The sequence below is a fragment of the Callorhinus ursinus genome, unplaced genomic scaffold (genome assembly GCF_003265705.2).
Source record: "Callorhinus ursinus isolate GAN/ISIS: 27379988/994484 unplaced genomic scaffold, GSC_fseal_2.0 scaffold42, whole genome shotgun sequence".
NCBI lineage: Eukaryota > Metazoa > Chordata > Mammalia > Carnivora > Otariidae > Callorhinus > Callorhinus ursinus.
Genome location: NW_027397104.1, coordinates 3,133,210 through 3,158,177, shown reverse-complemented (window position 1 = coordinate 3,158,177; position 24,968 = coordinate 3,133,210). Strand labels below are relative to the sequence as shown.

At 52.0% G+C, this 24,968-nt stretch overlaps 1 long non-coding RNA gene across 1 annotated transcript; it reads left to right on the top strand.

Moving 5' to 3' along the window:
- Positions 1–3,107: 3,107 nt before the first annotated feature.
- On the top strand, positions 3,108–20,697 carry LOC141370660 (uncharacterized). Its single transcript, XR_012374909.1, has 5 exons — positions 3,108–3,304; positions 4,862–4,961; positions 5,248–5,391; positions 14,525–14,624; positions 20,566–20,697. It is a non-coding gene; the product is annotated as an uncharacterized lncRNA (long non-coding RNA).
- The last annotated feature ends 4,271 nt before the right edge of the window (positions 20,698–24,968 follow it).

Below are 24,968 nucleotides of genomic sequence, written 5' to 3'. Positions count from 1 at the left end.
ATCCCTTCTCCAACCAGTGGCGCCACGGAGACCAGGTTCTGAGGCAGCCCTTGTGAGGTCAGAGGTAGAGCTCAGGGTGGGTCCCAGAGGAAGGGCCTGTCCTCCAGGCCAGGTATGCCCAAAGCCAGAGGAAGCCCTCCCAGGGCCCCAGAGGGCTCCTGAGGCCCTGGCTGTGGGAAGAGCTGTGCAGAATGGGAACTGGAGATGGAAAGATCTGGAGATCAACAGCCAGTGAAGGGGTTGGGGAGAAGACCCCGGTTCAGTCCTCAGGAAACCCCCACTCTGGAGGAGGAAAGGGAAACTCAGGCCCCTCCCAGTCTCGGGGGAAGGAGGACACATAAGCCATGTTGGCAGGGAAACCCCAGTCTGAGAGGGGAGATAGAAGTCCAAGCCTGGTCCTCTGGAGTCCCTAGTCTATGGTGGAGAGAAGAAGCCTGGGCCTCCTCCTCTGGGAGCTACCATCTGAGCAGGGGAAGGGGAAACCTATGCCCCATCATCAGGAAAATGCCTCCCTTGGGAACAGTAAGCAAGACCTCTGTGAAGGAGCCAAAGCTGGAGCAGAGTGTGGGGCACCAGGCCAGGGCTGCAGAAACTTAGTGACTAAGGTGGGGTCCGCAGTGAGCTAAGGGATCAGCTGCCATCTGAGAGGACTTCTGGAGCCAGGGTGTTACTGAGCCTCCAAGGATGGGGCAATGTGGTGTTTGAGCAGGTGACTCGGTGCTGAGACACAGGGAGTGGTTGCCTGTCTGCAGACTATGAGGAGACCTGCCATGCAGAGTGGTGGGCGGTGGGCAGTAAGTCCTGGGAGCATCTGAGGCCAGGCAGCCCCTCGGTTGGGCGGGAAACCATATAGGATTTGGTGGCCCGAAGCTAGCTCCTGTTAATAGAACTGTCCTCTAGAGGGTGCCAATAGACCAAGCCAAGTCTGAACGTGCATTGTCCAGGTCCCTACCCCAAATTGCCCTGCAGGTCACTCAGCAGGGAGAGGCAGGGGTAGGCTGCAATCAGAGGGCTTCCCGCTCAGAAGCTGTCCTTAAGGGGCAAACTCTTCCACTGCTGCCCGCCGTGGCTGAGGCTCTGCCCCTCACTCCACTCTGCAGATTCAGGTGGGCTCAGGATAATTAGTGCTTCTTTCAGGAAGGGAGAAATATACCCCTGGACATGGGAGACACCTGCCTTTATTCTTTTCCGGTGTGTACTGTCAGGGTCAGGGTGATGTAAGAGTCAAAAGTGAAGATGGGGTCTTGGAGGAGGTCAGAGTTTGGGCAGACTTGGATTGGGCTGGGACCAAGTTGGTGAGGGAAGAATTTGGGATCCATGTTGGCTAGAGTCAGGGATCAAGCCCCGGGCTCATTTACTGGGCGAGGTGCTAGAGACCCAGATGTAGAGAAGACACAGTCCTGTCTGTCTCTTGGGAGAGATGGATAAACAGCAGGTGACTTAGGATACGCCGAGAGAAGGTGGATGGAATATAGGCAGCAGCTAAGCCAGCCTGGAGGGGGCAAGAATCATCTGGAAGAGATGACAGAGAGGAGTCCTCCAAAGTGAGCGAGGGAGGGTGGGGGAGGGGGTGGTTATTTGAAGGCATTGGAAGCCCAGTGGGATTGTGAGAAAACCTAACACATTCTGGGAGTGGCTTGCAGAAGGCTGGAGAAGGGGCTCCATCCTGCCCCTGGGCCTCTGTTTCCTCACTTGTGAAATGGGGTTTGAGAATATGTGATCCTTCCAACCAACCACTTTTGGCATCCAGACGAGGCCCACGAAAAGGTGTATGAAGGCACAGTGGCCCAGTAAGTCAAAAACTAATTTTGGGAAAATGAGAAATTGGTTGAAAACAAAGTGGTAATATTAATGTGCTATAGGGCAAGTTTTGCAAACTTTGATGTATCTCTCAGCGTTTAGTCCCTCTTGCAGAAATTTCGTTTTCTTATTCTAATTTTGTCGGCAATACATTATTTTTTTTAGATTTTTTTTTTTATTCATTTGAGACAGAGAGATACAGAGAGAGAGAGAGCATGAGCAGGGGGAGGTGCAGAGGCAGAGGGAGAAGCAGGCTCTCCGCTGAGCAGGGAGCTGGATGTGGGACTCGATCCCAGGACCCTGGGATCACGACCTGAGCCGAAGGCAGAGGCTCAACCATCTGAGCCACCCAGGCGCCCCTGAAATACATTATTTTTGCTAGTGAAAATTTGGAAACAACCCAGTGCTCTCAACCTTCTATTTCTTTCTTTTTTTTTTTAAGTAAGCTCTAAGCCTAACATGCGGCTCGAACTTACAACCCTAGAATCAAGAGTCTCGTGCTCTACCAACTGAGCCAGCCAGGTGCCTCTCCACTTCCCATTTCTTACAACACTAAAAACCTTACAATGTGAATTGGTAATTGGGGACATTAATGTTCAACCTAACTGAAAATTTAAATATTTATGAACACATAGCCAAGCAAGTCAAGCAGATATAATTGTCTATCATTGGAGTGGAAATTTTTTAATAGAAAACAAATTAAAAAAACTCAGATCCTTTTCTTGTATTCTGTTTTGACCTAAAATACAAACAAGCCAAAGGAAACTTAAAAGACCCATTTTCCCTCTGTGACAACTGTTACTAACATTTTGGTAGATTTCCTTCTAATCCTTTTTTTTATGTATACACATATCACATCCCCTCCTTACTTGGTCAATAATAAGTAGAATGAAACTTATTTTGTCAAGTACTTTTTTCCCTCAAACATTATTGAGAATATCCTTCCATGCCAATAGGTCTATATCCCCAACTTGTATGTGACTATACAGCATACAACTGTCTCCTCTTTTAAATGTTTCCAATTCTTCTCTATTAGGAACAGCATGAGGCAGACACAAGAGGCCGAAATCCAATTAGGAATGAAAATGCAAATAGAAATTTTTAAAAATCAGAATAAAGAAAGAAAACTGCCAAGAAATGCTAAAACTTCTCTGAACTCCCCCCGCGAAATATGCCCCAAAGTGTTGATGTGTAAAAAACTAATCATTTCAGCTAATTATTTGCTTCAACCAACATTCCATTTGATAAACTTATCACAAAACTACTTTCAATCAAATTGTTTTATACTTGGGGTTTTTCAGACTCTTTTGAGCCACCGAATCCGGTGTGTAACTCAGGAGCCCATGTATCAATCAGTAAAAAAGGAAATGCTCTGGCTAAAGGGGCAGGGATGGGCGTGGGAACACAATGCAGGTTCTTCAAGGGACCCTGGTCTCTCTGAAATCACCTGCAGTCATAAAGATTCTCCTGCTCAAAAAAGAATGGACCCTTAAGTCTCACCCAGGTAAGTGTCACCTTTCAAACTCTTGAGATAGGGAAACTGAGATTCAGAGCAAGGTAACAACTTGCTCAAGATCACCCAGACCTAGAACATCCAGATCGGGGCTCTGTCCCCTGCCTCAGGAGGCCAGAGCCCCCCACCTAGGAGAACTGGGGGCTAGGCTGGGGAGGGGCAGGGGCACAGGCAGGACCCAGGACAATGTATAACCTTGACTTTCTCCAATGACCAGACTCACCTTCCCACAGCCCAGCCTCTCATCCTTCTCAGAGCCCACCTGGGCGTCCAGGACAGAGAGGACAGAGACTAGGGAAGCCAGGGCCAGGAGGCACCGCCACTGGCCCAAAAACAAACATCCTGTGATTTAAGGAACCAGAATCCAAAACCAAGCCTGTTCCACTCTAAAGCCTATGTCATGTTGCCTGATTGGGCATCGGAAACCAGGCATAGAGTGCAGGCCTGCCACTTTCCGGTATGAGCTAGAGCTATCAGGGAGGGCTTCTTAGAGGAGGCAATCTCATTGACAGAATTTGGAAGATGATACTGAGGGAATTTGCGTGTGTGAGAAGCATTTGTGTCTTTGTGTATGTCTGTATGTGAGCATGTATATGTGTGAATGGGCAGGTGTGTATGTGCACCTACGTATCTGTGTCTGGTCTTGCATGTGAAAACCTCTTTGTGGGTGCACACGTACACACACAGACAAACACACACAGAGGCATGCACACATTTACATGTGCCCATTCCACTGGGTTAATATTTTCCTGCCTGCGTCAGCCCGGTCCCAGTCAGCAGGCAGCTCACTGCAGGAACGTGCCCTATCTGATCTGGTCAGGGGCTGTGGGCCTGGAACAGGGGGCTCGGGGTGGGCAGGGAGCCCATCTCAGCTCCCCCAGAGAAAGCTACACTCTCTCCACTCTCCTGCTCTGCCTGAGAAAGGAGGCAGGCCCAGAGGCCAGGCAGCTCCAGTGTGAGATGACTTCCCTGTCTCCCAAATCACACTAGGAGCTCCCCAGGGGGGGCAGCCTCCCTGCCTGCCTCCAGAAGGGTAAAGCCAGCTGCTCCCTGAGAAACCTCCTGCCTCCCTCATCTTCACCCAAATCCTGAGGCCTCTCCACACACAGACGTCCCACTGAGGACAAACAAGGTTAGAGACCCTAAGGAAATGCTCCCAGGGTGCCCCCCCTCCAGCAGGAAAGTAGTTTTGAAAATGACTGTGCTAGCCTGTTGGAAGGGGGGATTTGATTTACAGCTTTCGAGGAACACAGTGATGGCACAAAGAGCCTGTGCATAAGTCTGTGCGAGCAGGGCCTGGGGCACAGGCCCCCATAGGCATTGAGCCTCACCCAGGAAGGCTCAGTGAAACACGGAGACCACAGGCAGGGTGGGGTTTGCCCGGTTCCTAGGCGTCTCCTGGTGTCGGTGGAGGTTCTTCCCAAGCCTACCCTGGTCCCTGGGGTGCAGGCTGGGCCGGACGGGGCTGGACAGGCAGAGACAGTGTCTTCTGCTCTGGGCACAGCCCAGGGTGCGGAGTGATTCAAACCCAGGTGCCCTGGTGCCTAGCCCAGGTTGAGGATGCCCTGATGCACCTGTTCGGGAGACGCGGGGACAGAGCAGAGAGGGAGGAGGCCGACGGCCAGGAAGAGGAGGACCTCCCAGGATGGTGAGTTCTCCCCACCGTGCAGACCTAGAGGCTTCTCGCCTCCCTCAGGCTCCATCTCCGGGCAGCCTCTTTCCCACCCTGTGGCCACATTCTGACCTTCAGGGCCGTTGCCACTTTTGCCTTTGCGGGCCCCTTTCCCCATAAAAAAAAATTAAATAAAAATTATATTTTACAAGCACGTTGGTCTAAAGACAAATATATCAATGTTGTGTATTAAAACATTGTCTTCAACTAAGTTCATGTTTTAATTTTAAAACAAAACATCTTTTTGTGGGCCCTTAAATAGACCATCTTGGCAGGCACAGCAACCTTCCGCGTCCAATGGAGAAGTCAGCCCTGCGCGTCCCCAGTGTCCGCTCCCACCACACAAATGCTGCCGTCTCCCCAGGCCTGTCGCCTGCCTACGTGTCACCCCACTGCTCCGGAACAAGTGAGCCAGCATCCTTCTCTTGTTCTCGCTCGCGTTCATCTAATGAACACATCTACCTTCACCTGCTTCAATCCAGCCTTGTCGAAACTTCTCCCAAGTCTGTCGACTCTAGTTTCATCAGTCTCTTTTTTTGTGAAGTATTTTATTTTTTTTAAAGATTTTATTTATTTATTTGACACACAGAGAGAGATAGCAAGAGAGAGAGAGAGGGAGAGAGCACAAGCAGGGGGAGCGGCAGGCAGAGGGAGAAGCAGGCTTCCTGCATGAGCAGGGAGCCCCCGATGTGGGGTTCGATCCCAGGACCCTGGGATCATGACCTGAGCTGAAGGCAACGGTTTAACCAACTGAGCCACCCAGGCGCCCCTTTTGTGAAGTATTTTAAAACAAACTCCAGCCATGATGTCATTTCACTTGTACATTCTTCAATATTCATCTCTAAAATACATGAACAAATTTTCTTCAGTAATCACGATGCTATACCTAACAAAATGAACAAGTCCGTGGAATTACTGAGTCCCCACAATTATTTCAAAGTGTCTCTTTGCATTAATGTGTTGGTTGGTTGGTTAGAGTCAGGATCCAAACAAGGTCACACATGACATTGGGTTAAGGGCTCTTTTAAACAGCTGCTCCCCTGTCTGTCTCTGATTTGTTCGTGTCACTGACTTGTTGAGTAAATGTGGTTCTGTGGGAAGTCCATGCTCGGGATTTGTCTGTCTGCTTCTTTGTGGTGTCATTTAACTTTTCCTCCATCCCCTGCATTTCGTAGAATATACAGGAAGTTAGCACTAATGGTGTGATTTTATTTAGGGTCAAGGGCGGGGCTTGTGCTTCCTTTTGTGTCCTATCCAGTGATAATGTCCAATTGTTTTAGTGATGCTGACCAATCAGTGGGTCCAGAGGGTGGCAGCCTGATCCCTCCCTTGTCAAGTTCCCCATCAGCCATTCCCCTTCTGGTTTCATCCTCTGATTTCTGCCTAAATCAATTTCAAGATCCTTCCACAGTAGAAAAGAAGGGGGTCTAATAATGGTGGGGTGTCAGGGACCAGCTTAATTAAAGCAAAGAGGGAAGTCAGGGTCAGGGAAGCTTTCTGAGAAGAGCGAAAGACAGATGGTGGCAGAAAGGAGCAGAGGAAAACCCGGGGACTTCCTGGCCTGGAGCCTGAGTCTGGGGCTGGCTTGGGGTTTGGCTATTGGGGTGGGGACGGCTCCCCCATCCAGCTATGGCTCAGGGCTCAGGCTTTATAGCCGGGCAGACCTGAGCCTGAAACCAGTTCAGTTTCTTAATTGGCGCTGGCTGACTTTGAGCAAGATATTTAATTGGGTGTCTTCATCTGTAGGATGGAGATACACTAATCCTCACCTCGGAGGGTGAGGATTGTTGGGAGAATGCATTGAGTTGGTAAGCGGCGTGGCAAGTGCCTGGTGGAGAATAACCACTCTGTGGAGAGGTGGAGAGGGTGCCTGTTTGAGGTAAGGGACCCTGCACCCCACCTGTGGGCCCTGACCAATTCTTGCCTGACGCCAAGGCCAAGGGGGAAGGGCTGAGCGCAGAGTATACGATGCTCCTTCCACAGACAGCAAGACCACAGCCCATGGACTTCCGCCCAGATTCCAGGCTGCTCCAGCCAGGTGTGTCTGGTCTCTCGGCCCTTCCCATTGCATCCTGGCGGCTCAGCAATCTGGACTTGACTCCCTGGTTGCCCTCTCGGGTGCGGGGGCGGGGCTGCCCCAGGCTCCCGGTAATCACTACCTCCATCAACAAGCAGTCAGCTTACCAGGCATCTGGGGGATCCAGGCATGACAGGGCCCGTGGCAGGCAGCCTGCTGGGGATGCCCCAGCCTGGACAGCATATTGTGCATAGCAGGTGCACAACAAACGTATGTTAAGAGAACTGAGCTCCACCCGCCCTGAGTGGAGAGAAATAGGTTGTCAGAGAAGATGACTATGCCTGTGGGTGGGGCAAGGGAGCATGTTTTGGGAATCCCAGGAATTCACGTCTCCAAGATCCTGAGCCCTGAGGTGAACAGCTGGGGCATGGCACAGAGCCCGAACTCCAATCCTGCTCCTGTTCCAGACTGTTTACTCCCTCCCTGCCTGCTTCCATCCACAACCCTGGCCTCCAAGTAGCCTCCCACTTGCTTTGCGAATCAGTAGCAGCAACTGTGGAGTCCGGGGCGGGGGGGGGGGGGGTGTGGGGGTCAGAAAAGCACCCCCAGTCCCTAGCCACCACATCCTTTTTACGCCCTCATTAGTCTGGGCACGAGCACCCCCTGCTGATGACCTAACCTCACTTCTTTGACCTGAATCCGCTGGAGGCACCCCTCCTCAGACACCCCACAAGAGATTGGCAGGACCAGCCTTAGCCCCAGGGTGCTTGTCTGAATGGAGACACGTCGCTCCGTCCTGCCCAGCCTGCACACCTTCATGTGCCCTCCAAGTTTTCTTTCCCACATCACCTGTGCAGCTCCCTTTCTTGTGTTGTTGACTTTAGTGTGTCTGTTTGCTCTGGCTAAGCCTACAGCCCTAGGATGAAAACTCTGAACTCCGGGAAGTGTGAACCTGACAGACAGCAAGCTGGGGGTGGGGACGAAGGTGAGGGTGAGAGGAGCTGGACGACAAGAGAGAGTGAGCTGTGAGCTGGTCTAGGGGCACTGCTGTTCCCCTCCAGCAGGCAAGCAGGGCTGGGAGGTGCAGGGATGGGTAGATAGACTTTCCCAGCCTCACCAAGGGCAGGTCCTAGCCTGTAGCGTTAATTGGTTTTGAAGCTCAGCCCCAGAACTCCAAACACCTCACTTCCCCAGGAGGTTTGACCACCCCTTGTAGGGCAAAGTGCAGGTCCCCTAGAGGTTGTTACCTGGCTTCACCCCCTAGTCCTATAGCTGAACCACACAGGGAATGCCACCCTTTCCCTTGTGAAGCCCCAGGACCAAACCTTTCAAACTTTTCCAACCCCTCCGTGAGAATCTGTCACCCAACTGCCTCGAGGGGTGGCCCTGCAGGGATTACTGCCCTTACGATGAGAAAGTTGAGCCCCAGAGAGGGCAAAAGGACCTCCCCAAAGGCACTACGAGAAAGCTTGGAGAAGAACCCCGACTTCCCAGTGGCTAGCCCAGGCTCTTTGTCCCACTTGAAGCATCTCTCAGATCGTGGAGCATGATGGGAAGGCGGCCCCAGGCCCCAGGCGCTAGGGCAGGGGCCAGCACACCCAGACGTGGATATGCATGCACACTGCATGCCAGCACACACAGTGCCACCCAAACCAGGGACATGGGCAACCCGGCGCTGACATGCTTTCCTCATATCCCAACAGAGCAGACGCCACTCAGACCCTCTGTCCTTCCTGCCTGCAGAGAGGATGGGAGACACTCGCTGCTCCTGACCTACCTGTGTGGCATGTGGGGTGTGCATGTCCTCTCGGGGTTAGGATGGGGGAGCTACCCTGGCCTGCAGCCAGGGGCTTAAGGGATAAGCTTAGGGAAAACCACTTCTGTCACCATGGGCTTAGAATGCCCAGCCCTGCCAGCTGGTCCAGCCAAGCCCTCCTTGGCGAGGATCAGCTGTCATCGGAGAACCTTCTCACCCGCCACTCACCCTGGCCTCCTTTGGTGGCTCACCAGGCTCTGAAGCTGCGTTTGTCTTTCAGTGAGACACCTGCACTCATGCACATGTGTTCTGGGGAGAGCTGTGGACTCACATCACCCCTGCCTTATACTGCGCCCACCCTCCACACCTATGGCCCACATCTTTGCCCAGCTCCCGTGGCTGTGTGCCCAGGGACTTACCAGCCTGTGTATGTAATCAGACATGGGCGCACATCTCCGACTCAAGCATGTCACATAACATATTCCCTACACACATGAGCACACAGGTGCTCCATTCTATACACCCCCTGCCCCTTCCTGGACCTGGGTCATGTGAGGGTGAGGGATGAGTCACCTGCCAACCTGTGGGACCTGCTGAGCCAGCAGGATGGGAAGCCCCAAACTGACAGATGTGGCCTCAGGGGACCAACACCCTGCGTGGGGTCCGCCCTGCCACCAGCCTCCAGCAACCCCCAGTCCTCCACTTCCACAGAAAGACACCTCTATTCCTTTCAAATTTCAATTTTATGTATCCAGATAATATATATAATTTTTTATATATGTATCTGCAGCTGAGCTGTCTGTCACTGTGCCTCAAAGGCTACCACCGAACTTCTGCCATACAGATGACCTGTGGGGAAAACCAAGATGGTAGCAGGACCTACTGTCTCTCCTCTCCCCTGTCCAAACCAAGCCTTCTATCTACGCCCCTCCATGGAAACCCTCCCTGTCAGTGATCATTCACACCTCTCGCTCCTCTTAGCTTTGCATACACTTGAGCCAAGAGCCCCAGTCTGGGCCTGGGCAGTCTCATGGCCCTCTCCCACCTGTATATTCCTTTTTTTTTTTTTAAGATTTTATTTATTTGAGAGAGAGAGATAGAGCACAAGCAGAGGGAGGGGAAGAGGGAGAGGCAGAGGGAGAGGGAGAAACAGGCTCCTTGCTGAGCTGGGAGCCCGATGCGGCACTCGATCCCAGGACCCTGAGATCATGACCTGAGCCGAAGGCGGATGCTTAACCATCTGAGCCACCCAGGCGCCCCCCACCTATGTATTCCTGCTCCGGGGTCTGTGCCTGAGAATGTGAGCTCCCTGAGGATGGAGGCACAGTCCACAAACAGAGAACTGGGAGGCCAGGGCAGCCCAGGTGAATGTATCCCCCAACAAATGGAGGAAGCCGGTAAAGCCCAACTACCCTGGCTCCTCATAATCTGTTACCACCAACTCAAGTCCTGCTGGGTCTGAAGACTGTCCTCAAGCTCCTACTATATTCCAGGCATGTCTATAAATATATGGTCAACTTTGTGTGTGCATTAAGATAAAAAACATCACTCTAGGTCTCATGATCTTCCTAGTCTGAAAATGTGATTTCTAATCGTTGAGGTATAGCCTCTGAAGACTCCTGGGTTCAAATCCCAGCTCTGCTGCTTGCTGGTTATTTAGTCTCTCTGTGCCTCAGTACCTCATCTACCTACATGACATCACTGAACAAGAAGCTGGGAAGACGTGAGTAGTAGAACACCGTTATACAGTTTCTCCACCTTAAAGATGCGATTCATGTAAATAGGGGCGTCTGACTGCCTCAGTCAGTGGAACATTTGACTCTTGATCTCAGGGTCATGAATTCGAGCCCCACGTTGAGTGTAAAGATTACTTAAAAATAAATAGGTAAAGGGGCGCCTGGGTGGCTCAGTTGGTTGTGTCTGACTTTGGCTCAGGTCGCGATCTCAGAGTCCTGGAACCGAGTCCCACATAAGGGCTCTGTGCTCAGCTTGGAGTCTGCTTGTCCCTCTCCCTCGGCCCCTCACCCTGCTTGAGCTCTCTCTGTCTCTCTCTCAAATAAATAAATAAAATCCTTTAAATAAACAAGTAAATACAGTTTTAAAAAGATACAATTGTTGTAAGTGACTTCAAGAGCATACACAATAGTAAAATGCAATAACAATTAGAAAGTGTTGTGTTTATTACCTTTGTTTTAAGTAATTACATAATGAGGGGCTCCTGGCTGGCTCAGTCATAAGAGCATGCAACTCTTGATCTCCGTCTTGTGAGTTCCAGCCCCACATTGGGTGTACAGATTACTTAAAAATAAAATCTTAAGGGGCACCTGGGTGGCTCAGTTGGTTAAGCATCTGACTCTTTTTTGTTTTTTTAAGATTTATTTATTGATTTGACAGAGAGAGACACAGTGAGAGAGGGAACACAAGCAGGGGGAGTAGGAGAGGGAGAAGCAGGCTTCCCGCAGAGCAGGGAGCCTGATGCGGGGCTCGATCCCAGGACCCTGGGACCATGACCTGAGCCGAAGGCAGACACTTAACGACCGAGCCACCCAGGCGCCCCAAGCATCTGACTCTTGATTTTGGCACAGGTTATGATCCCAGGGTCCTGGTATCGAGCTCCCCCCTCCATGTTGGGCTCCATGCTCAGCAGGGCGTCTCCTTGAGATCCTCCCTCTCCCTCTCCCTCTGCCCACTCCCTGCTCATGCTCATGCACTCTCTCTCTCTCAAATAAATATCTTTAAAAAATAATAAAATCTTAAAAATAAATAATTTCTATAATTTAATTTTTTAATAATAGCTGTGTTTAGTAAGCAGTTTGTGAAAATTCCTGAAAACGTACCAGTTGGCTCTTGTGAGCCTATTGGGATGGCTCCAGAACCTCTGCCTCTACCATCCCCCACAGCCTCCCCGGCAAAGGCCAACTGGCCCTTCTAGACTTGGTCCCCTACCTCTGCCCTGACCTTTCCTGGGCTGGATGTAGGGCTTCCTCTGGGTTCCCATCGCCATGGGTACCTCTCTCTTTCATAGCCAGTGAAGGCTAAGCTACCTCACTTACTTTCTGGCTTGTTTTCCCTCTGGGTGGGGGAGGAGGGGATGAGCACAAGGATCAACACTCCTGTTCACCTCTGAATCCCTAGGGCTTAGAAAATGCCTGGCAGATAGAAGGCACTAATGAATATTCATGGGATGAAACAAGGAGGGGTTGAGGAGCCTTGCAGAGGGACACTGGGGGAAAGAGACAGGATTAGGGAAGTGGGGGTCTGATGAGAGGGGCTTCATCCAGGGGCTCAGAATGTCTGGGAAGGGAGGGTCAGAATGTTCCCCAGTTGTCGTGGGAGCTTTCAGGTGAGGATGCCTGATCAGGCTGCTTGCATGCAAAAGCACTACTCTGCCCCCAAAACGTCCAGGCTCCCCCATCTCTTCCCCACTCAGCCCAAATTTCGGCTGAGTTTTCTCTCAGCTCCCAGGACTTTAGAAGTAACTTGTGACAGAGACTCCCTGGTCTTCGATGACCACGTAAGGGGACACTGTGTCTCTGGTAGGCAAGGCCCAAGAAAACTCTCCCCGTTTCACTGAGGAACAACTGAGATCCAGGGCTGGCAGGTGTCTGACCCAAGCCCTAGACGTCCCAGGGCTTCCTCTTCAGCTATGAATTCCCCAAACCCTGCCTAAGGGCTACAGGCTATGTTACCCTGCTCATCCCGTCCCCCTCCCCTGCCTCCTAACAAGACAGTCTTCTCTCCCATGGAGGGGCTAGGTACTACAGCTCTTCCCTTCCCTTCTGGGAAGCAGCTTAATTAAAGAGGCACCTCATGCTCCTTGATCCACCATCACCTGCCCCTCCTACAGTCTAACCTGAATCCCTGCTGCTTTCATGACATCACCTTTCCTTCCCAGAAAGGGCCCTTGGCTCCCACCCTAGAAGTGACCTCACTAAAGGACTCTTCTCCACCCCGGAGCCCCATGGTAGAGCCAGGGCCTACCCCAACCCAGCTGCTGTCTCTGCAGTTCCTGAAGGCCGTCACCAAGAAAGGGCAGCCGGCCTGCTGGAGCCACCTCTCCCATCCTTGACCTTGGCCTGGGATACACCTCATCTACCCCCCTCTCCACAACACATGCACACACCCCATCCTGGAGCCCAGGCTCTACTGTCCACCTGTCCAGACTCGCCCGCCGTCCTGCTGGCTGACACACCCAAACCAGTGAGTCCCCAGTGGTAGAATGTCTCACTCAGGTCAGAGAGAGGAACAGAAAGAGGGAGCCTGAGGGAGCAACTTCCCATCATGCCCATGGCTGACACCCCTTTCTCAGCTTAGGAAGCTCCATGAAGGACCCCAGGGCCCAGGTCACTAAACGCCCCAGTTTTATGAGCAAAGTGAAGCCGTGGGAAGGACCCGAGAGGTGGGCCCTGAGAGCCAGCCCAAGGCCTCAGGGGTGCTAGTGGCAGAGAGCTAGGGCTCGATCCAGGGCTGGACCCCATGCATAGTCCCCCATCCTCGCCTCCTTGCCGCAGACTCACAGGGTTCCTCTGAGGAAGCTAGGTGGCAGAGGAGTCACAGAAGGGTCCCAACTCAGGTCGAGGACAACCTTGCCCAGCAGAGTTTTGAGAGGCTGGACACCTGTGAAATCACTCCAGGCTCTGTGCTAAAGGGAGGAAAACAGGTCACTCCGTAATCAGGGTTTCTTTCTTTTCTTTCTTTCTTTCTTTCTTTCTTTTTTAATTTATTTATTTGTCAGAGAGAGAGAGAGAAAGCATAGCAGGGGAAGCAGCAGGCAGAGGGAGAAGCAGGCTCCCTGCTGAGCAAGGAGCCCGATGTGGGACTCGATCCCAGGACCCTGGGATCATGACCTGAGCTGAAGGCAGACGCTTAACCAACTGAGCCACCCAGGCATCCCTCTTTCTTTCTTTTTTAAGATTTTATTTATTTGACACAGAGAGAGACAGCGAGAGAGGGAATATAAGCAGGGGGAGTGGGAGAGGGAGAAGCAGGCTTCCCGCGGAGCAGGGAGCCCGATGCGGGGCTCGATCCCAGGACCCCGATGCGGTGCTCAATCACAGGACCCCGGGATCATGACCTGAGCCGAAGGCAGATGCTTAAAGACTGAGCCACCCAGGCGCCCCGTAATCAGGGTCTCTTACCAGGGGCGTACTAAACGGGGACGGGATGGAAGCAGCACTACCTGGGGACAAGCAGAGAGGGTGTAGTTGCAGCAGAGAATTTAAAAACAGTAAAACTGAGTAAAAGTCATCCTGCTTCTTTTCATTACCATCGATAGTAGTTCTAAACTATGTCAGTAATAAAATATTTCTCCCAGATGGGGGGGAACCACTCCCACTGCCCCCCTCCCACTGTTCCTAACTACAAATTCACCCCCAAATTCTGGCCTATCAAATCCACATTATTTCTTTGATCACAAGACAATTTCACCTCCTTTGGAGAATTTATGGGTCCTTTTAGGACATCTTTTTCTGATGTCTACTTCTATGCCTATTAGAAATATTAACAAATTCTTGGGCGCCTGGGTGGCTAAGATGGTTAAGCGTCTGCCTTCGGCTCAGGTCATGATCCCAGGGTCCTGGGATCAAGTCCCGCATCGGGCTCCCTGCTCCTTGGGAGCCTGCTTCTCCCTCTGCTTCTCTCTCTCTCTCTCTCTCTCCCCCTCTGTCTCTCATGAATAAATAAATAAAATCTTTAAAAAAAAAAGAAATATTAACCAATTCTTTCAAGAGTACTTGATTTATTTGTTATTCATTCCTTCATCAACAGCAGCCATGGAAGCCCCACCAAGGGTGAGGTGCCTGATGTGCAATGGAGAGCTCGTCGCAGTCCCAGAGCTGGAGGGCTTACAAGGCACGTAGGCAAGATGGTGAGTAAAATAAGGTACAATGCAGATATCAGAGGTAGTAAGCACAGAAGCCTGTGGGAGCTGAGAGGAGGACCGAACCTAGTTCAGGGTGGCATCAGGGAAGGCTTCGTGGAGGAAGGGACATCTACTTCAACAGCTGAGAGGTGAGGAGTTAGCTAGGCAAGGAAGTGTGGCACAGAAAGGAGCGTTTTCCCCAGAAGAAGAGACAACTCATGCAAAGGCCCAGAAGGAGCCTGAGTAATGCCAACAGCGAAATTCTGTGTGGCCGGATAGGGCGGGAGCATGGTGAGGACAGCAGTTGGCCTGAGCCAGATCGTGAACCGTCTTGTATTTACTTGCTTCTGAGAGTGATGGGGAGCCACTGAAGGCCTGTAAACAGGGAATGGCAGGGTAGACCAGAGTATTAGAAAGCTCGTTGTGCCGTAGCTGAGAAGGCATGACTTTGGGTGGAAAGATCAAGAGTGGAACAGAGAAACTTGGTCAGGAGGCAGCTGCCTGATGAAGGCAGGAAGCCGTGCCTGGCACAAGGAGAGTAGCATCGCGGATGGGAAAGGGTTCGGGCTGTCCGCAAGCATGCTGGGGAGTGAAGGACTGTGGGAGTCAGAGGGGGAGGAGCGGGTTTAGTGCATAATCAGGTCTTGTTTTCGTATTTCTGATAAGAATTGCTCAAATTCACATTGCTTCTTCAATGTGTCCTCACGTGAGTGAGGGTTTTTGGTTCTGCAGATCAAGGCCGCCCCCCAAACACTCTTTCTGTAAGAAGGGGTTACTCCGAAGAATTAAAATGAAAATTAGTGAACGGGCCCCGACTGGCTCATTTGGTGGAGCATGCCACTCTTGATCTCGGGGTTGTGAGTTCCAGCCTCATGGTGGGTGTAGAGATTACTTAAAAATGAAATCTTTAAAAAAAAGAAATTAGTGAGAGATGTGGCCAAAAAAATTACATTTCATTAACTCCATCACACTTTACCAGTCATTCACTCATTCAGGCCTGCTACTGAGAAATAGACAAGAAGCCTGGACCCCTAGGATCGAAAAGTAAAACAGGGCTATAAAGTACTGACACTTTCATATAAAACACTATTCTTGCCTCTTTGCTGTTGTTGTTTTTAAAGATTTTATTTATTTGAGAAACAGAGAGAGAGAGAGAGAGAGTGCACACACACGCACACTGTGCGGGGGTGGGGGGGGAACCGAGGGACAGGGAGAAGCAGACTCCCCGCCGAGCAGGGAGCCCGATGTGGGGCTCAATCCCAGCACCCTGGGATCATGACCTGAGCCAAAGGCAGCCGCTCAACCGACTGAGCCATCCAGGCGTCCCTTGTTATTTTTACAAGTGCATAGGTTGTATTATCAAGGTGATAATGACCATCAAAGATAGGTGAAAACTACAGGAAATAAAAAGAAATTGCTCACAATTCAGAAACCACACAACACCTATTAATGCTTTTGCTCCTTTTCACGCTTTGATCTTTCTGAGTACTCTGTTGACATAATTGAAAACAGTTCCACGTAAGCCTGTCCGTATGATGCCCTTTTCACTGAATGCCATGATTATAGAACAGTGAACTCTTCAGGACCATGATTTCAATAACTAAGAGTCAAACCATACTTTATTTCATCTGTCTTTTCAACTTTTAAATTTTGTATTTCTTTTTCATTCATAAATATATGTTAGTATTTCAATGTTTCAGTGGTATAAATAGGATTGCAATGAAGATCTTTGGGCAAAGGCTTTGTCTCCATCTCCAATTATTTTCCCAGGGATGAAATATATGGGACAAAGGATATAGGAAACATCCAGCTTTGTTTTAACCCCTTAGTATTTATCTCTTAAAACCATCAGTTTGGGGGCACCTGGCTGGCGCAGTTGGCTGAGCAACCAACTCTTGGTTTCGGCTCAGGTCATGGTCTCAGGGTCTTGTGACTGAGCCCCATGTTGGGCTCCATGCCCAGGGCGGAGTCTGCTTAACTCTTCCTCTGCCCCTCCCCTGCTCTCTCTCTCTCTCTCTCTCTCTCTCTCTCTCAAATAAATAAATCTTAAAAAACACACACACACATCAGTTTTATGGTATAAGGTGAGGATCTAGTTCTTGTTTTCCAGAGATGAGAAAGGATCTTCTTCAGGTCCCCCCCGGCCCCCTCACCTTAGCCCCCAGCTTCTACCTCCCTCAGAGAGCAGAAAAATGAAATCGAGAGGCAACATTACAAGCTGCAATTCTCTTTGCCCTAATTACAAGGAAGTGTTTTTTCCTTGTTCTGTGAGTAACTGACTTTCTCTAAGTGTCCTCACTTTCTGATGAGTAACTGGAAATGTGCTTCTCTGCTTGAACTTTGTCAAAAGAGCTTGTGCCAAATCAGCTAAAAGCCCTTGAAGTGCCCAAAAGTAAATAAAGTGAAAAGGGAGACCAAAACATGACAGAGAATGAACGTTAATATGTGTACAGCTCTTACCACAGTGTCTGGCCCTGTTAAGTACTCAATAAATAGTATTTATTCACTCAGCAGATATCCACTGAGCCCCTACGAGAAGCCAGGCACTGTGCCAGGCTCTGGGGACTGGCAGCAGCCTACACAGACCCCGTCCCTGCCTTCCCAGCGTGTCCTGTCTGGTGGCCAAGATGGCCTTACACACGTGATTATACAAAAAAGCAGTTGATCATAAGTGTGACGTGTCGAGGTCCTGGGGGGCCATGAGAGTGTATCATAAGGGGATAGATAATAGTCTGAGGGGGCATCGGGGAATTCTAAAAAGGGAAATAATAATCAATTTAATAAATGGAGATTTTAGGTCCAGGCTGGGTGGAAGCATAGCCAGATGTCATGGGTGCGGGGAGAGAAGAGTGCATAGGTTGGCAAGCCTGGCAAGCCTCTGACAGTACTCTTCCAGTCCCCTGGGGGTAGTAAGTGCCAGACCCCGGGGTCCGGCCTCTCCCGGGGTGAAAGCCGAGTGCCAGGGCGCAGCACGCGGGAAGCAGCGTGGCAATCCCAGGTCGGGAAGCCTGGAGGAGGCCGGAGGCCGGAAAGGCCGGGGCGAAGGCTCCGAGGCGCGCACGTTGAGGATGTCTACACCAGAGGGGAACCACTTCTGGGGACCTAAAAGAGAGAAGGAGGATGCTGATGATAGCGACAGGGGGGAGGCAGAGATGGGCCGTGCTGGGGAACCCACAGAGGGGACAAGGGGGACTGATGACAGTCCAGAGCCCTGACAGGTGATGCGCACTGGGACGGGTGGTGAGGAGTGTGGTGACAAGGATGACAGGAACAGGTGGTGACCTCAAGGTGACAGGTGAGATGAATGTGGAACTAGCCAGTGACGGGGTTGGGGTAGAGGCGACTGATAAAGAAGACTGGGTTGGTTCAGACAGCAACAGGCTTGAGCACGGACGGGGTTGGGGCGGGGATGGTGGCATGCTGAAGAAGGCAACACCGTGGTGGGAACTGGGTTAAGTGGCAGCATGGTTAAGGAAGGGCCAGTGGCTGTGACGCAGGGATGACAGTGAGGGTGACAAGTGAGTGACGAGGTCAGAGATGAGTGGGGACCATGAAGGTGACCCAGGGATGACAGGAAGGGTGAGTAGTGATGATGTCTATGCTGGTGGCAAACTAGAGACACCCACTCCACTCCCTCCTCTGGGCCCATGTCAACATCAGAACTGTTTCCTAGGCCGCAGGTCCAATGACTCAGTACCACACAGCAGCCTGGCCCCAGATAAGATCTGCAGGCAGAGCCAGTGCCAGAGGGGCTGGCTGGGTGCCCTTCCCGGCTATGTCCAGGCCCATCAAAGGACCCAGGGATGGAACCTTCGAGTCATCTCTGCCTCCACCCTCCTGGGTTCACATCCACACCAATCTGAGGTCCACGGAGAACTCCTAACCTTCCTCTCCTTGGGGAACACAACTTCTGTGTGTGTGCTCCACCAGCATCTTCCACAGCTGACCCCATTAAAAGTTTCTGGGTCTTTTAATTCTTGGTCCTAACCATTCCCTGGAAAGAGAGAGAAAGGAAGGTAGGCTTCAAGGGGGGCAGAGGTGTCTAAATAATCCCATGCATTCATCCCACAAATATTTATTGAGCCCCCTGCCGCATACCAGGGGCCAGCTTTTACAACCAGACCCTAGGCTCCCTGTCTCCATGATGCTTGCTCTGGGGAATAGACATGGAAATGGCAGTCATCATGGAGAGAGGGCTATTCCCTTGTGCTGGGGTGGGGTGGGGGGGGGGAAGGGGCAGCAAACTGCTTTTCAAACCCTGGGGAGAGTGGGTCCCATTAAAAGAAATCTCAGGACCTGTGCTGGTGACCCTTTAGACATTTCCTCAGTTGAATACTTGAGCAAAACAAAACAAAATTTAGAGTACACCAAGGGGAAGAAAGCGAGGAGGGGAGATGAGAAGGGAAAGAAAGCCAGGGATGTGGCCAGAGGCTAGGGTGCTGAATAGGATGAGGTGCCAGGACAAAGGTGCCGCCGTGGAGAAGCCAATGCCGATGTTCCCTCTTCCCTGCTGGAGGGCTTCCAATGAGGCTGACACCATGGAAGAAAGAGAAAGGACCTGAGCGCTAGATTAAGCCTCACCTGAAGTGTTCCTCTGACTTTTCAGTTTATGTAAGCCAATGCATTACCATCGTTGCCTAAGCCACTTTGAGTCAGAATTCCACTTTTTTTTTTGCATCCGGACACCTCCTACCTGGTATTATATGCATCTTGCTCATTATAGTACTCCTGTTACCTACCACAATCTGGCACAAAAAAGATCCTCAACGATTATTTGATGAAATAATAACCAAACAAATGATTGAACTAAACCCAAGACCTCTGGCAGAAAGCCCAGAGATAGTACATTACACATGAGATGGTTCTGGGAGCCTTCGGCAGAGTTTCTCCTGGTCTCCCTGATCCTGCATAACTCCAGAGACTCCTACGGGGCCCCCTCTCTCCTGGATAGGCTCAAATCTCTGGGACAGCCCAGAGCTTAGTCACTTTCTGTTCATCCCCAGGCAGATGGGTCGGCTGTCGTTTCTCTTTGCAGTTAGGTGTCTCTGGGTTTAGAAGCTATGCCTTAAGGGGTGCCTGGCGGCTCAATCAGTAGAGCATGTGACTCTTGATGCTGGGGTTGGGAGTCTGGTTGCCTGGGATTCTAAACTTCTGTGAGACAGACAGGCAGCACTACTAGTTAGAAATGGGGAGTTTGGGTCAATCCTGCTGTTCTCTTATTCAGCAAGTGTTTTTGTCAACAGCTACTGTGCGCCCTGCCCAGACACTGGGACTCTCAGTCACATTCTTTAAATCTCCTGCCTCCTGACCCTTGGCTCTGAAAATCTGGGTTGTGACCCCAAAACCTAAAGGCTTCTGAACTCCACATCCAGACCAACCCCACATCCTGTGACCCCCATCTCTTCATCCCCTGTCTCTGCACCGCCCCCCCTCCAACACTTCCAGCCTGCTAGATGCACCCTTTGCCTTTCCTGCCCTCGTCCACAGATATGTGGCTTTTGAGGACCCACGAGTAGGAGTGTATTTGAGTGTGAGTGTTGGGTAAGTGTGTGTTTAAGGGTGAGTGAGCATGCATGACTATGAGTGTGTGTAAGTGTAAGGACATGGAGTATAAATGTGTGTGTCCATATGATTATGTGCATACATGAGTGCCCATAAGTGGTTCTAAGTGTGTCTGAGCATCTGAGTGCATGGGTGAGTGTGAATCAATATCAGAGTATGAGTGTGCATGCATGGGTATAGACAGGTTGAGCGTGGAGTGGGGGGGGTGTCCAAGAGTGAGTGAGGGTGTAAATGTGTTTGTGTGAGCATAAACACACGCACCCCATGTTCCCTGGTCACAGCAGATGCACCTTCATGTGTATGCGGGCACATATGCATGTCTAAGGGCCCAAAGTGGCTTGGGCTTAAACCCTTACTCCCAATAAAGGGAAGATTTTATCCACAGGTGGTGGTCACTCTCCCCTTCGCACCCCTGACGTGGAACTAAGGATCCTCCAGCTAAAGGCCACCTCTACCAGGAAAGAGCTCCCTCTGACCAGCAGCCTGCCTCCTGGCTTTGGCCAGGCCACCTCCTCCCCTCCCTCGGCCCATTTCCGGCCAGGCCCTGGCAGTGACCCTGAGCAGAGAGGCAAAGGATGAGGGTGGTGGGCAGGACGTTCCAGGCGCCTCCTTGGCTATGGGGGGCGTCTCCATGGAGACAAGAGGTGGACCGTGTCCAGATGATTATCGGGGCTCCCAGAGTTCTCTCTCCCCTCACCCAGCCTCTCCCAGCCAGGCCTACTTGGCTCTGAGAGCAGTGAGGAAGCTTGGCAAAGGCCCATCCCTAGTTGCAGCCTTCCAGAAAAACGCAGAGGCTAGAGGATGGTGGGAATACACCAGAGCCAGAGACTGGAGAAGCTGGTCAAGGTGATTAAATCTGGTTTAAGGCTTTGTCCCCAGAGAGCTCTAGGGATGGGAAAGGTAACCCTTACCCCTTCTCTACACCACACCGTACCTCACTCTGGCCTGAAGGCATGACCAAGGTGGTCAAGGGAAGGGACCCCAAGAGGGATCAGGTGAGTCACTTTACAGCCTGCTCATAACCTCATCCCACCAGCAACCTTGGCCAGTGCCCTCCCCATGAGTGCCCCCCGGCCCTCACCCCCTGGGCCTCATGTGCTTTGACCATATGCAAGGATCTTTTCCCTGCTCTAAAAGCTGCTGGAACTCCCAGTGTGCTAGTAAGAGCTAGAAAAGGCCCCCAGGATCATGCTAATTGTCCTGGTCTGCCTCATTCTTGACGAGCTGAAGCAAGCCAGCAGTGAGACCTGAGGAAGGACTTCCTGATAAGGCTGTGAGACAAGGCTAGGAAACACAGATTGGGATTTTGCTTCTCCCTGGGATTCAACCTCCCTGGGATTTATTCTCTCCCCTGATCCCAAATATACCACCCTGTGAACCCTTAATTCATTGCTACAACCACTCTGAACCCAAGCCACCTTTCCCTTTCTCAGGAGCCTGAGTTTTCTGGAGAAGAGCCAGGGTGGGAAGGGGGCTCTGGCTTCCATCTCCCCTCACCCCAGTCTTCTCAGGGCAAGTTGGGTCCAAGTGAATTGGAGGGACTGGGGCTAGACCCGCTGGCTGACTAAGGCCCCACAGAAGCGGCAAACAGCCTGGAGCTGGAAGAGATGGCCTTGGAGAGTCAGGCATTTCACTGCAAGCCTGGCTTGGTGTCACGCTTTCCTTCTCTGCACAAGGATGCGTGACAAAATAATAGTAATAATACTATTATTCTATATTCTGCAGCATTTACTACTGCATCTGGCATTATTGTGTACATATACTAACTCACCTAATCCTCACCTTGTGCAACCCAGTGAGGTACTGTTACTAGCCCCATTGTACAGATGAAGAGCAGAGGGGTGGACTCTATCAGGGATCCAGCAGGAACAATACGTCCTCAGAGGGCTCCACTGACATGAGCTTGTGAATGGGATGATGTACAGAGGCAGGGTCAGGGTCACAGGAACCAACAAGGGGTAGTCCTCAGGCCTGAGGACGAAGAGCAGGCAGCCAAAGAGACCAGTGGCACTGGGATGCAGTGAAAGCCCAGGAAAAGACGTGAAGGCCCTGACCTTTCCCCACACCCCCACTCCACCCTCCCTGCCCTCTGGCTTCCTACCTGTGCCTCCTTCTTGCCAAAGCCAAAGGTAAGCTAGGGGCAAGAGGGCCCCAGGGGTGCACCCCATAGATATTAGCCTCCTGAGGCACACAGCAGGCCAGAGATGGGATCTGGGGGAGATGGAGACCTCCACATGCCTAAGGTCCCACAGCTCAGAAGGGCTGATGATCTGGACCCAGAGCCTTGCTCCCTGAGCTGTTGCAAAGTGCTGTCTGGGAAAGGGGTATGGGGAGCCAGGTAGGGGACAGGAGGCTGGATTCTAGTGCAGGCTATGCTGCACTGCTCTGTGATCCCAAGTGAGACTCTGGGTCTCAGTTTCCCCTTCATGCCACTCTGGGACAGCCAAGGAGCCAAGAGACCAGAAAGAGCCTCTGTTCCCATTGCCTCTCTCCTTTACCTCAGATAAACCTGGCACAAAAGGCTGAGGCCTCAGGCAGGGAGACGCTGAGTCCCTGAGGAGACCACCCCCAGCTGCTGCCCACTTAGGACTCAGAGGTGTTCTTCAGTGAGCCCCCTTCAGTCTCACTGAGGGCCCCAGTGCCTCAGCTCTCCTCCCTTTGCACGGCCAGCATTCCCTGGCCCACAACTCGGGGACCCACCCCAGAACAGGCTCCCTCCTCCCAGTGAGGCTTTGCAGAGCCTTGCCTAGGCTAGCACCCCCACAGACCCTTCCTTGGGAGATCAGGGGCACCTCTGGCCTCTGGGGTCTCTGGGGTGGAGTCGTCCCTCCTCTCCCCTTCCCACCCTACCCAACTCTACCCCACCCATGCTTCCCCAAGCCTAGGGGGAGCCCCACCCAGTTTTTCAGACAAACAAAATCAAGGGGAAAGAGTTAGCAAGAAGGAGGGAGCTCATTACCAGGAATTAAGGAGGAGGCATGCCCTGGGGTAAGACGAGCCGGACTGGGCTGGCAGGAGAGTCACTCCTAGGTACACGCAGAGATGGGCTAGGGTACACCGGATGTCAACTTAGAGGCACACAGAGAAAGATCCAGACACAAAGAGCCAGGCAGTGACAGAAACACAGAAAGGGGCAGAGATGTGGTTGGCCAGAGTCACAGAGCCACAGAGACATAATAAGACCTACTAAAAGCCAGCCCCAACCAGAAACACCGAGAAATGTACACTTGCACGTGTGTGCACACACAGAGGCAGGCACACCAGGAAACAGGAACTGAGCTCAGGTTTCAGGGAGGCTGATTTCAAGCCAAACAAGTTAGAACTTTTAAAGAAACACGGTGTGACTCCAAAGTGACCTGTGCAGAGGACTCGACGGGGAGGACAGAGCCGAGCTGTGGGATCTATCTACCCTCGCACAGGGCCGTTCTCCCTCCAAGCCCAGCCTGGAAAGTGGACCACGATACTTTCCTAAAGGAGATAAGACATTTCTTTCTAGAACTTGTTATCAGCTAGAACTACTAATGAGAGGCAGAGCCTGGACGTGAGTTGGGGAGGTGGGCAGCATGGCAGGGTACGGGCCCCAGAGGCAGGACTGGTGTGGCTGGAATGAAATTCTGAAACCACATTCTCCTCCCAAGGGTGGCCCTTCCTCCCCTCGGGGCCTGGGAAGGGGACACTCCCTCTGGCTCAGGTCTCTCCAACATTCCGGACACACCTCTTGGGAGCTGGGGACAAGGAGGGGTTGGAGACCTGAGATGGTCTCTCACCTGGCCTTCTCCCATCACCACCTCCACCAGAGTCCTGGCTGTGTGGCCCTGCATTTGCCACCCACCCTCTTTGAGCCAGGCCCCCTCATCTGTGAAGTGGCTGGGGAGCACCAGCTTAATCTCTACAAGCCACATTTCTCCCTCCAGACCCAGGGATCCTCTGGCTGCCACGGGGTTAACTCTGCAGGAGGGCTAAGCTTGGGGCCCGCCTTCCCTTTTATTCCCAGTGAAACTTGAAGAGGATCTGGTAAGGAGGTAGGGAAGGAGAAGGTGAGAAGGGGCCCATGATTTCCTGACAGAGCTTCCTGGGCTCAGGGGCGCCGAGCCCCTCGCCTCCCTGGGGGCAGTCGGGTCAGTGGTCCCACCCCAGCCCCGCGGGCAGCAGAGGCATCAGACTGAAGAACTGAGCAGAGGGGGAGGCGAGGATGAACGTAGCCATGCTCCCTGAGTTCAGACGACTGACTAGAAAATGGTGGAAGGGTGGGGTTGGAGCAAGGATGACTTTCTAGAGGAGGAGACAGTAGAGCAGACCAGGCGGATTTCAGGGAGCGAGCGCTAGCAAAGGTTCAAAGGGAGGAAGAAACAAGGGCACCGAGGAGGCGGGCGGCAATGGACGATTGTGAGGGGTAGGTAGGGATCACGGGCCAGGTCCTGGGGGCGCCGAGTGTAAAGGATTTGGGGTTGTGTCTGGATAGTGGGTAGAGCCATGGAAAGAAGCCCACTTTCAACAGTGGTGTCAGAAAGATCCCTCTGATTGCTGCTGGGGTAAGCCCGGAGCCAGGGAGGCTGCTAAGGGGGCTGTGGCCAAGGTCTGGGTGGAGGTGATAGACCCTAAACAGCGGCAAGCTATAGAAGACTATACAGGCCCCTCGTCTGATTGGTCTGCTTCGTGAATACTAGTCCTCCCTTTTGGCCACCTCTGCCCGAGAAAACGTTTTTCCCTAGGCCAGGTTCAAGCCCGCCTTCCTGGGATGATGGGTAGGTGCAGGGGTCAGGAAGGAGATGCCATTCATTGTGCAAG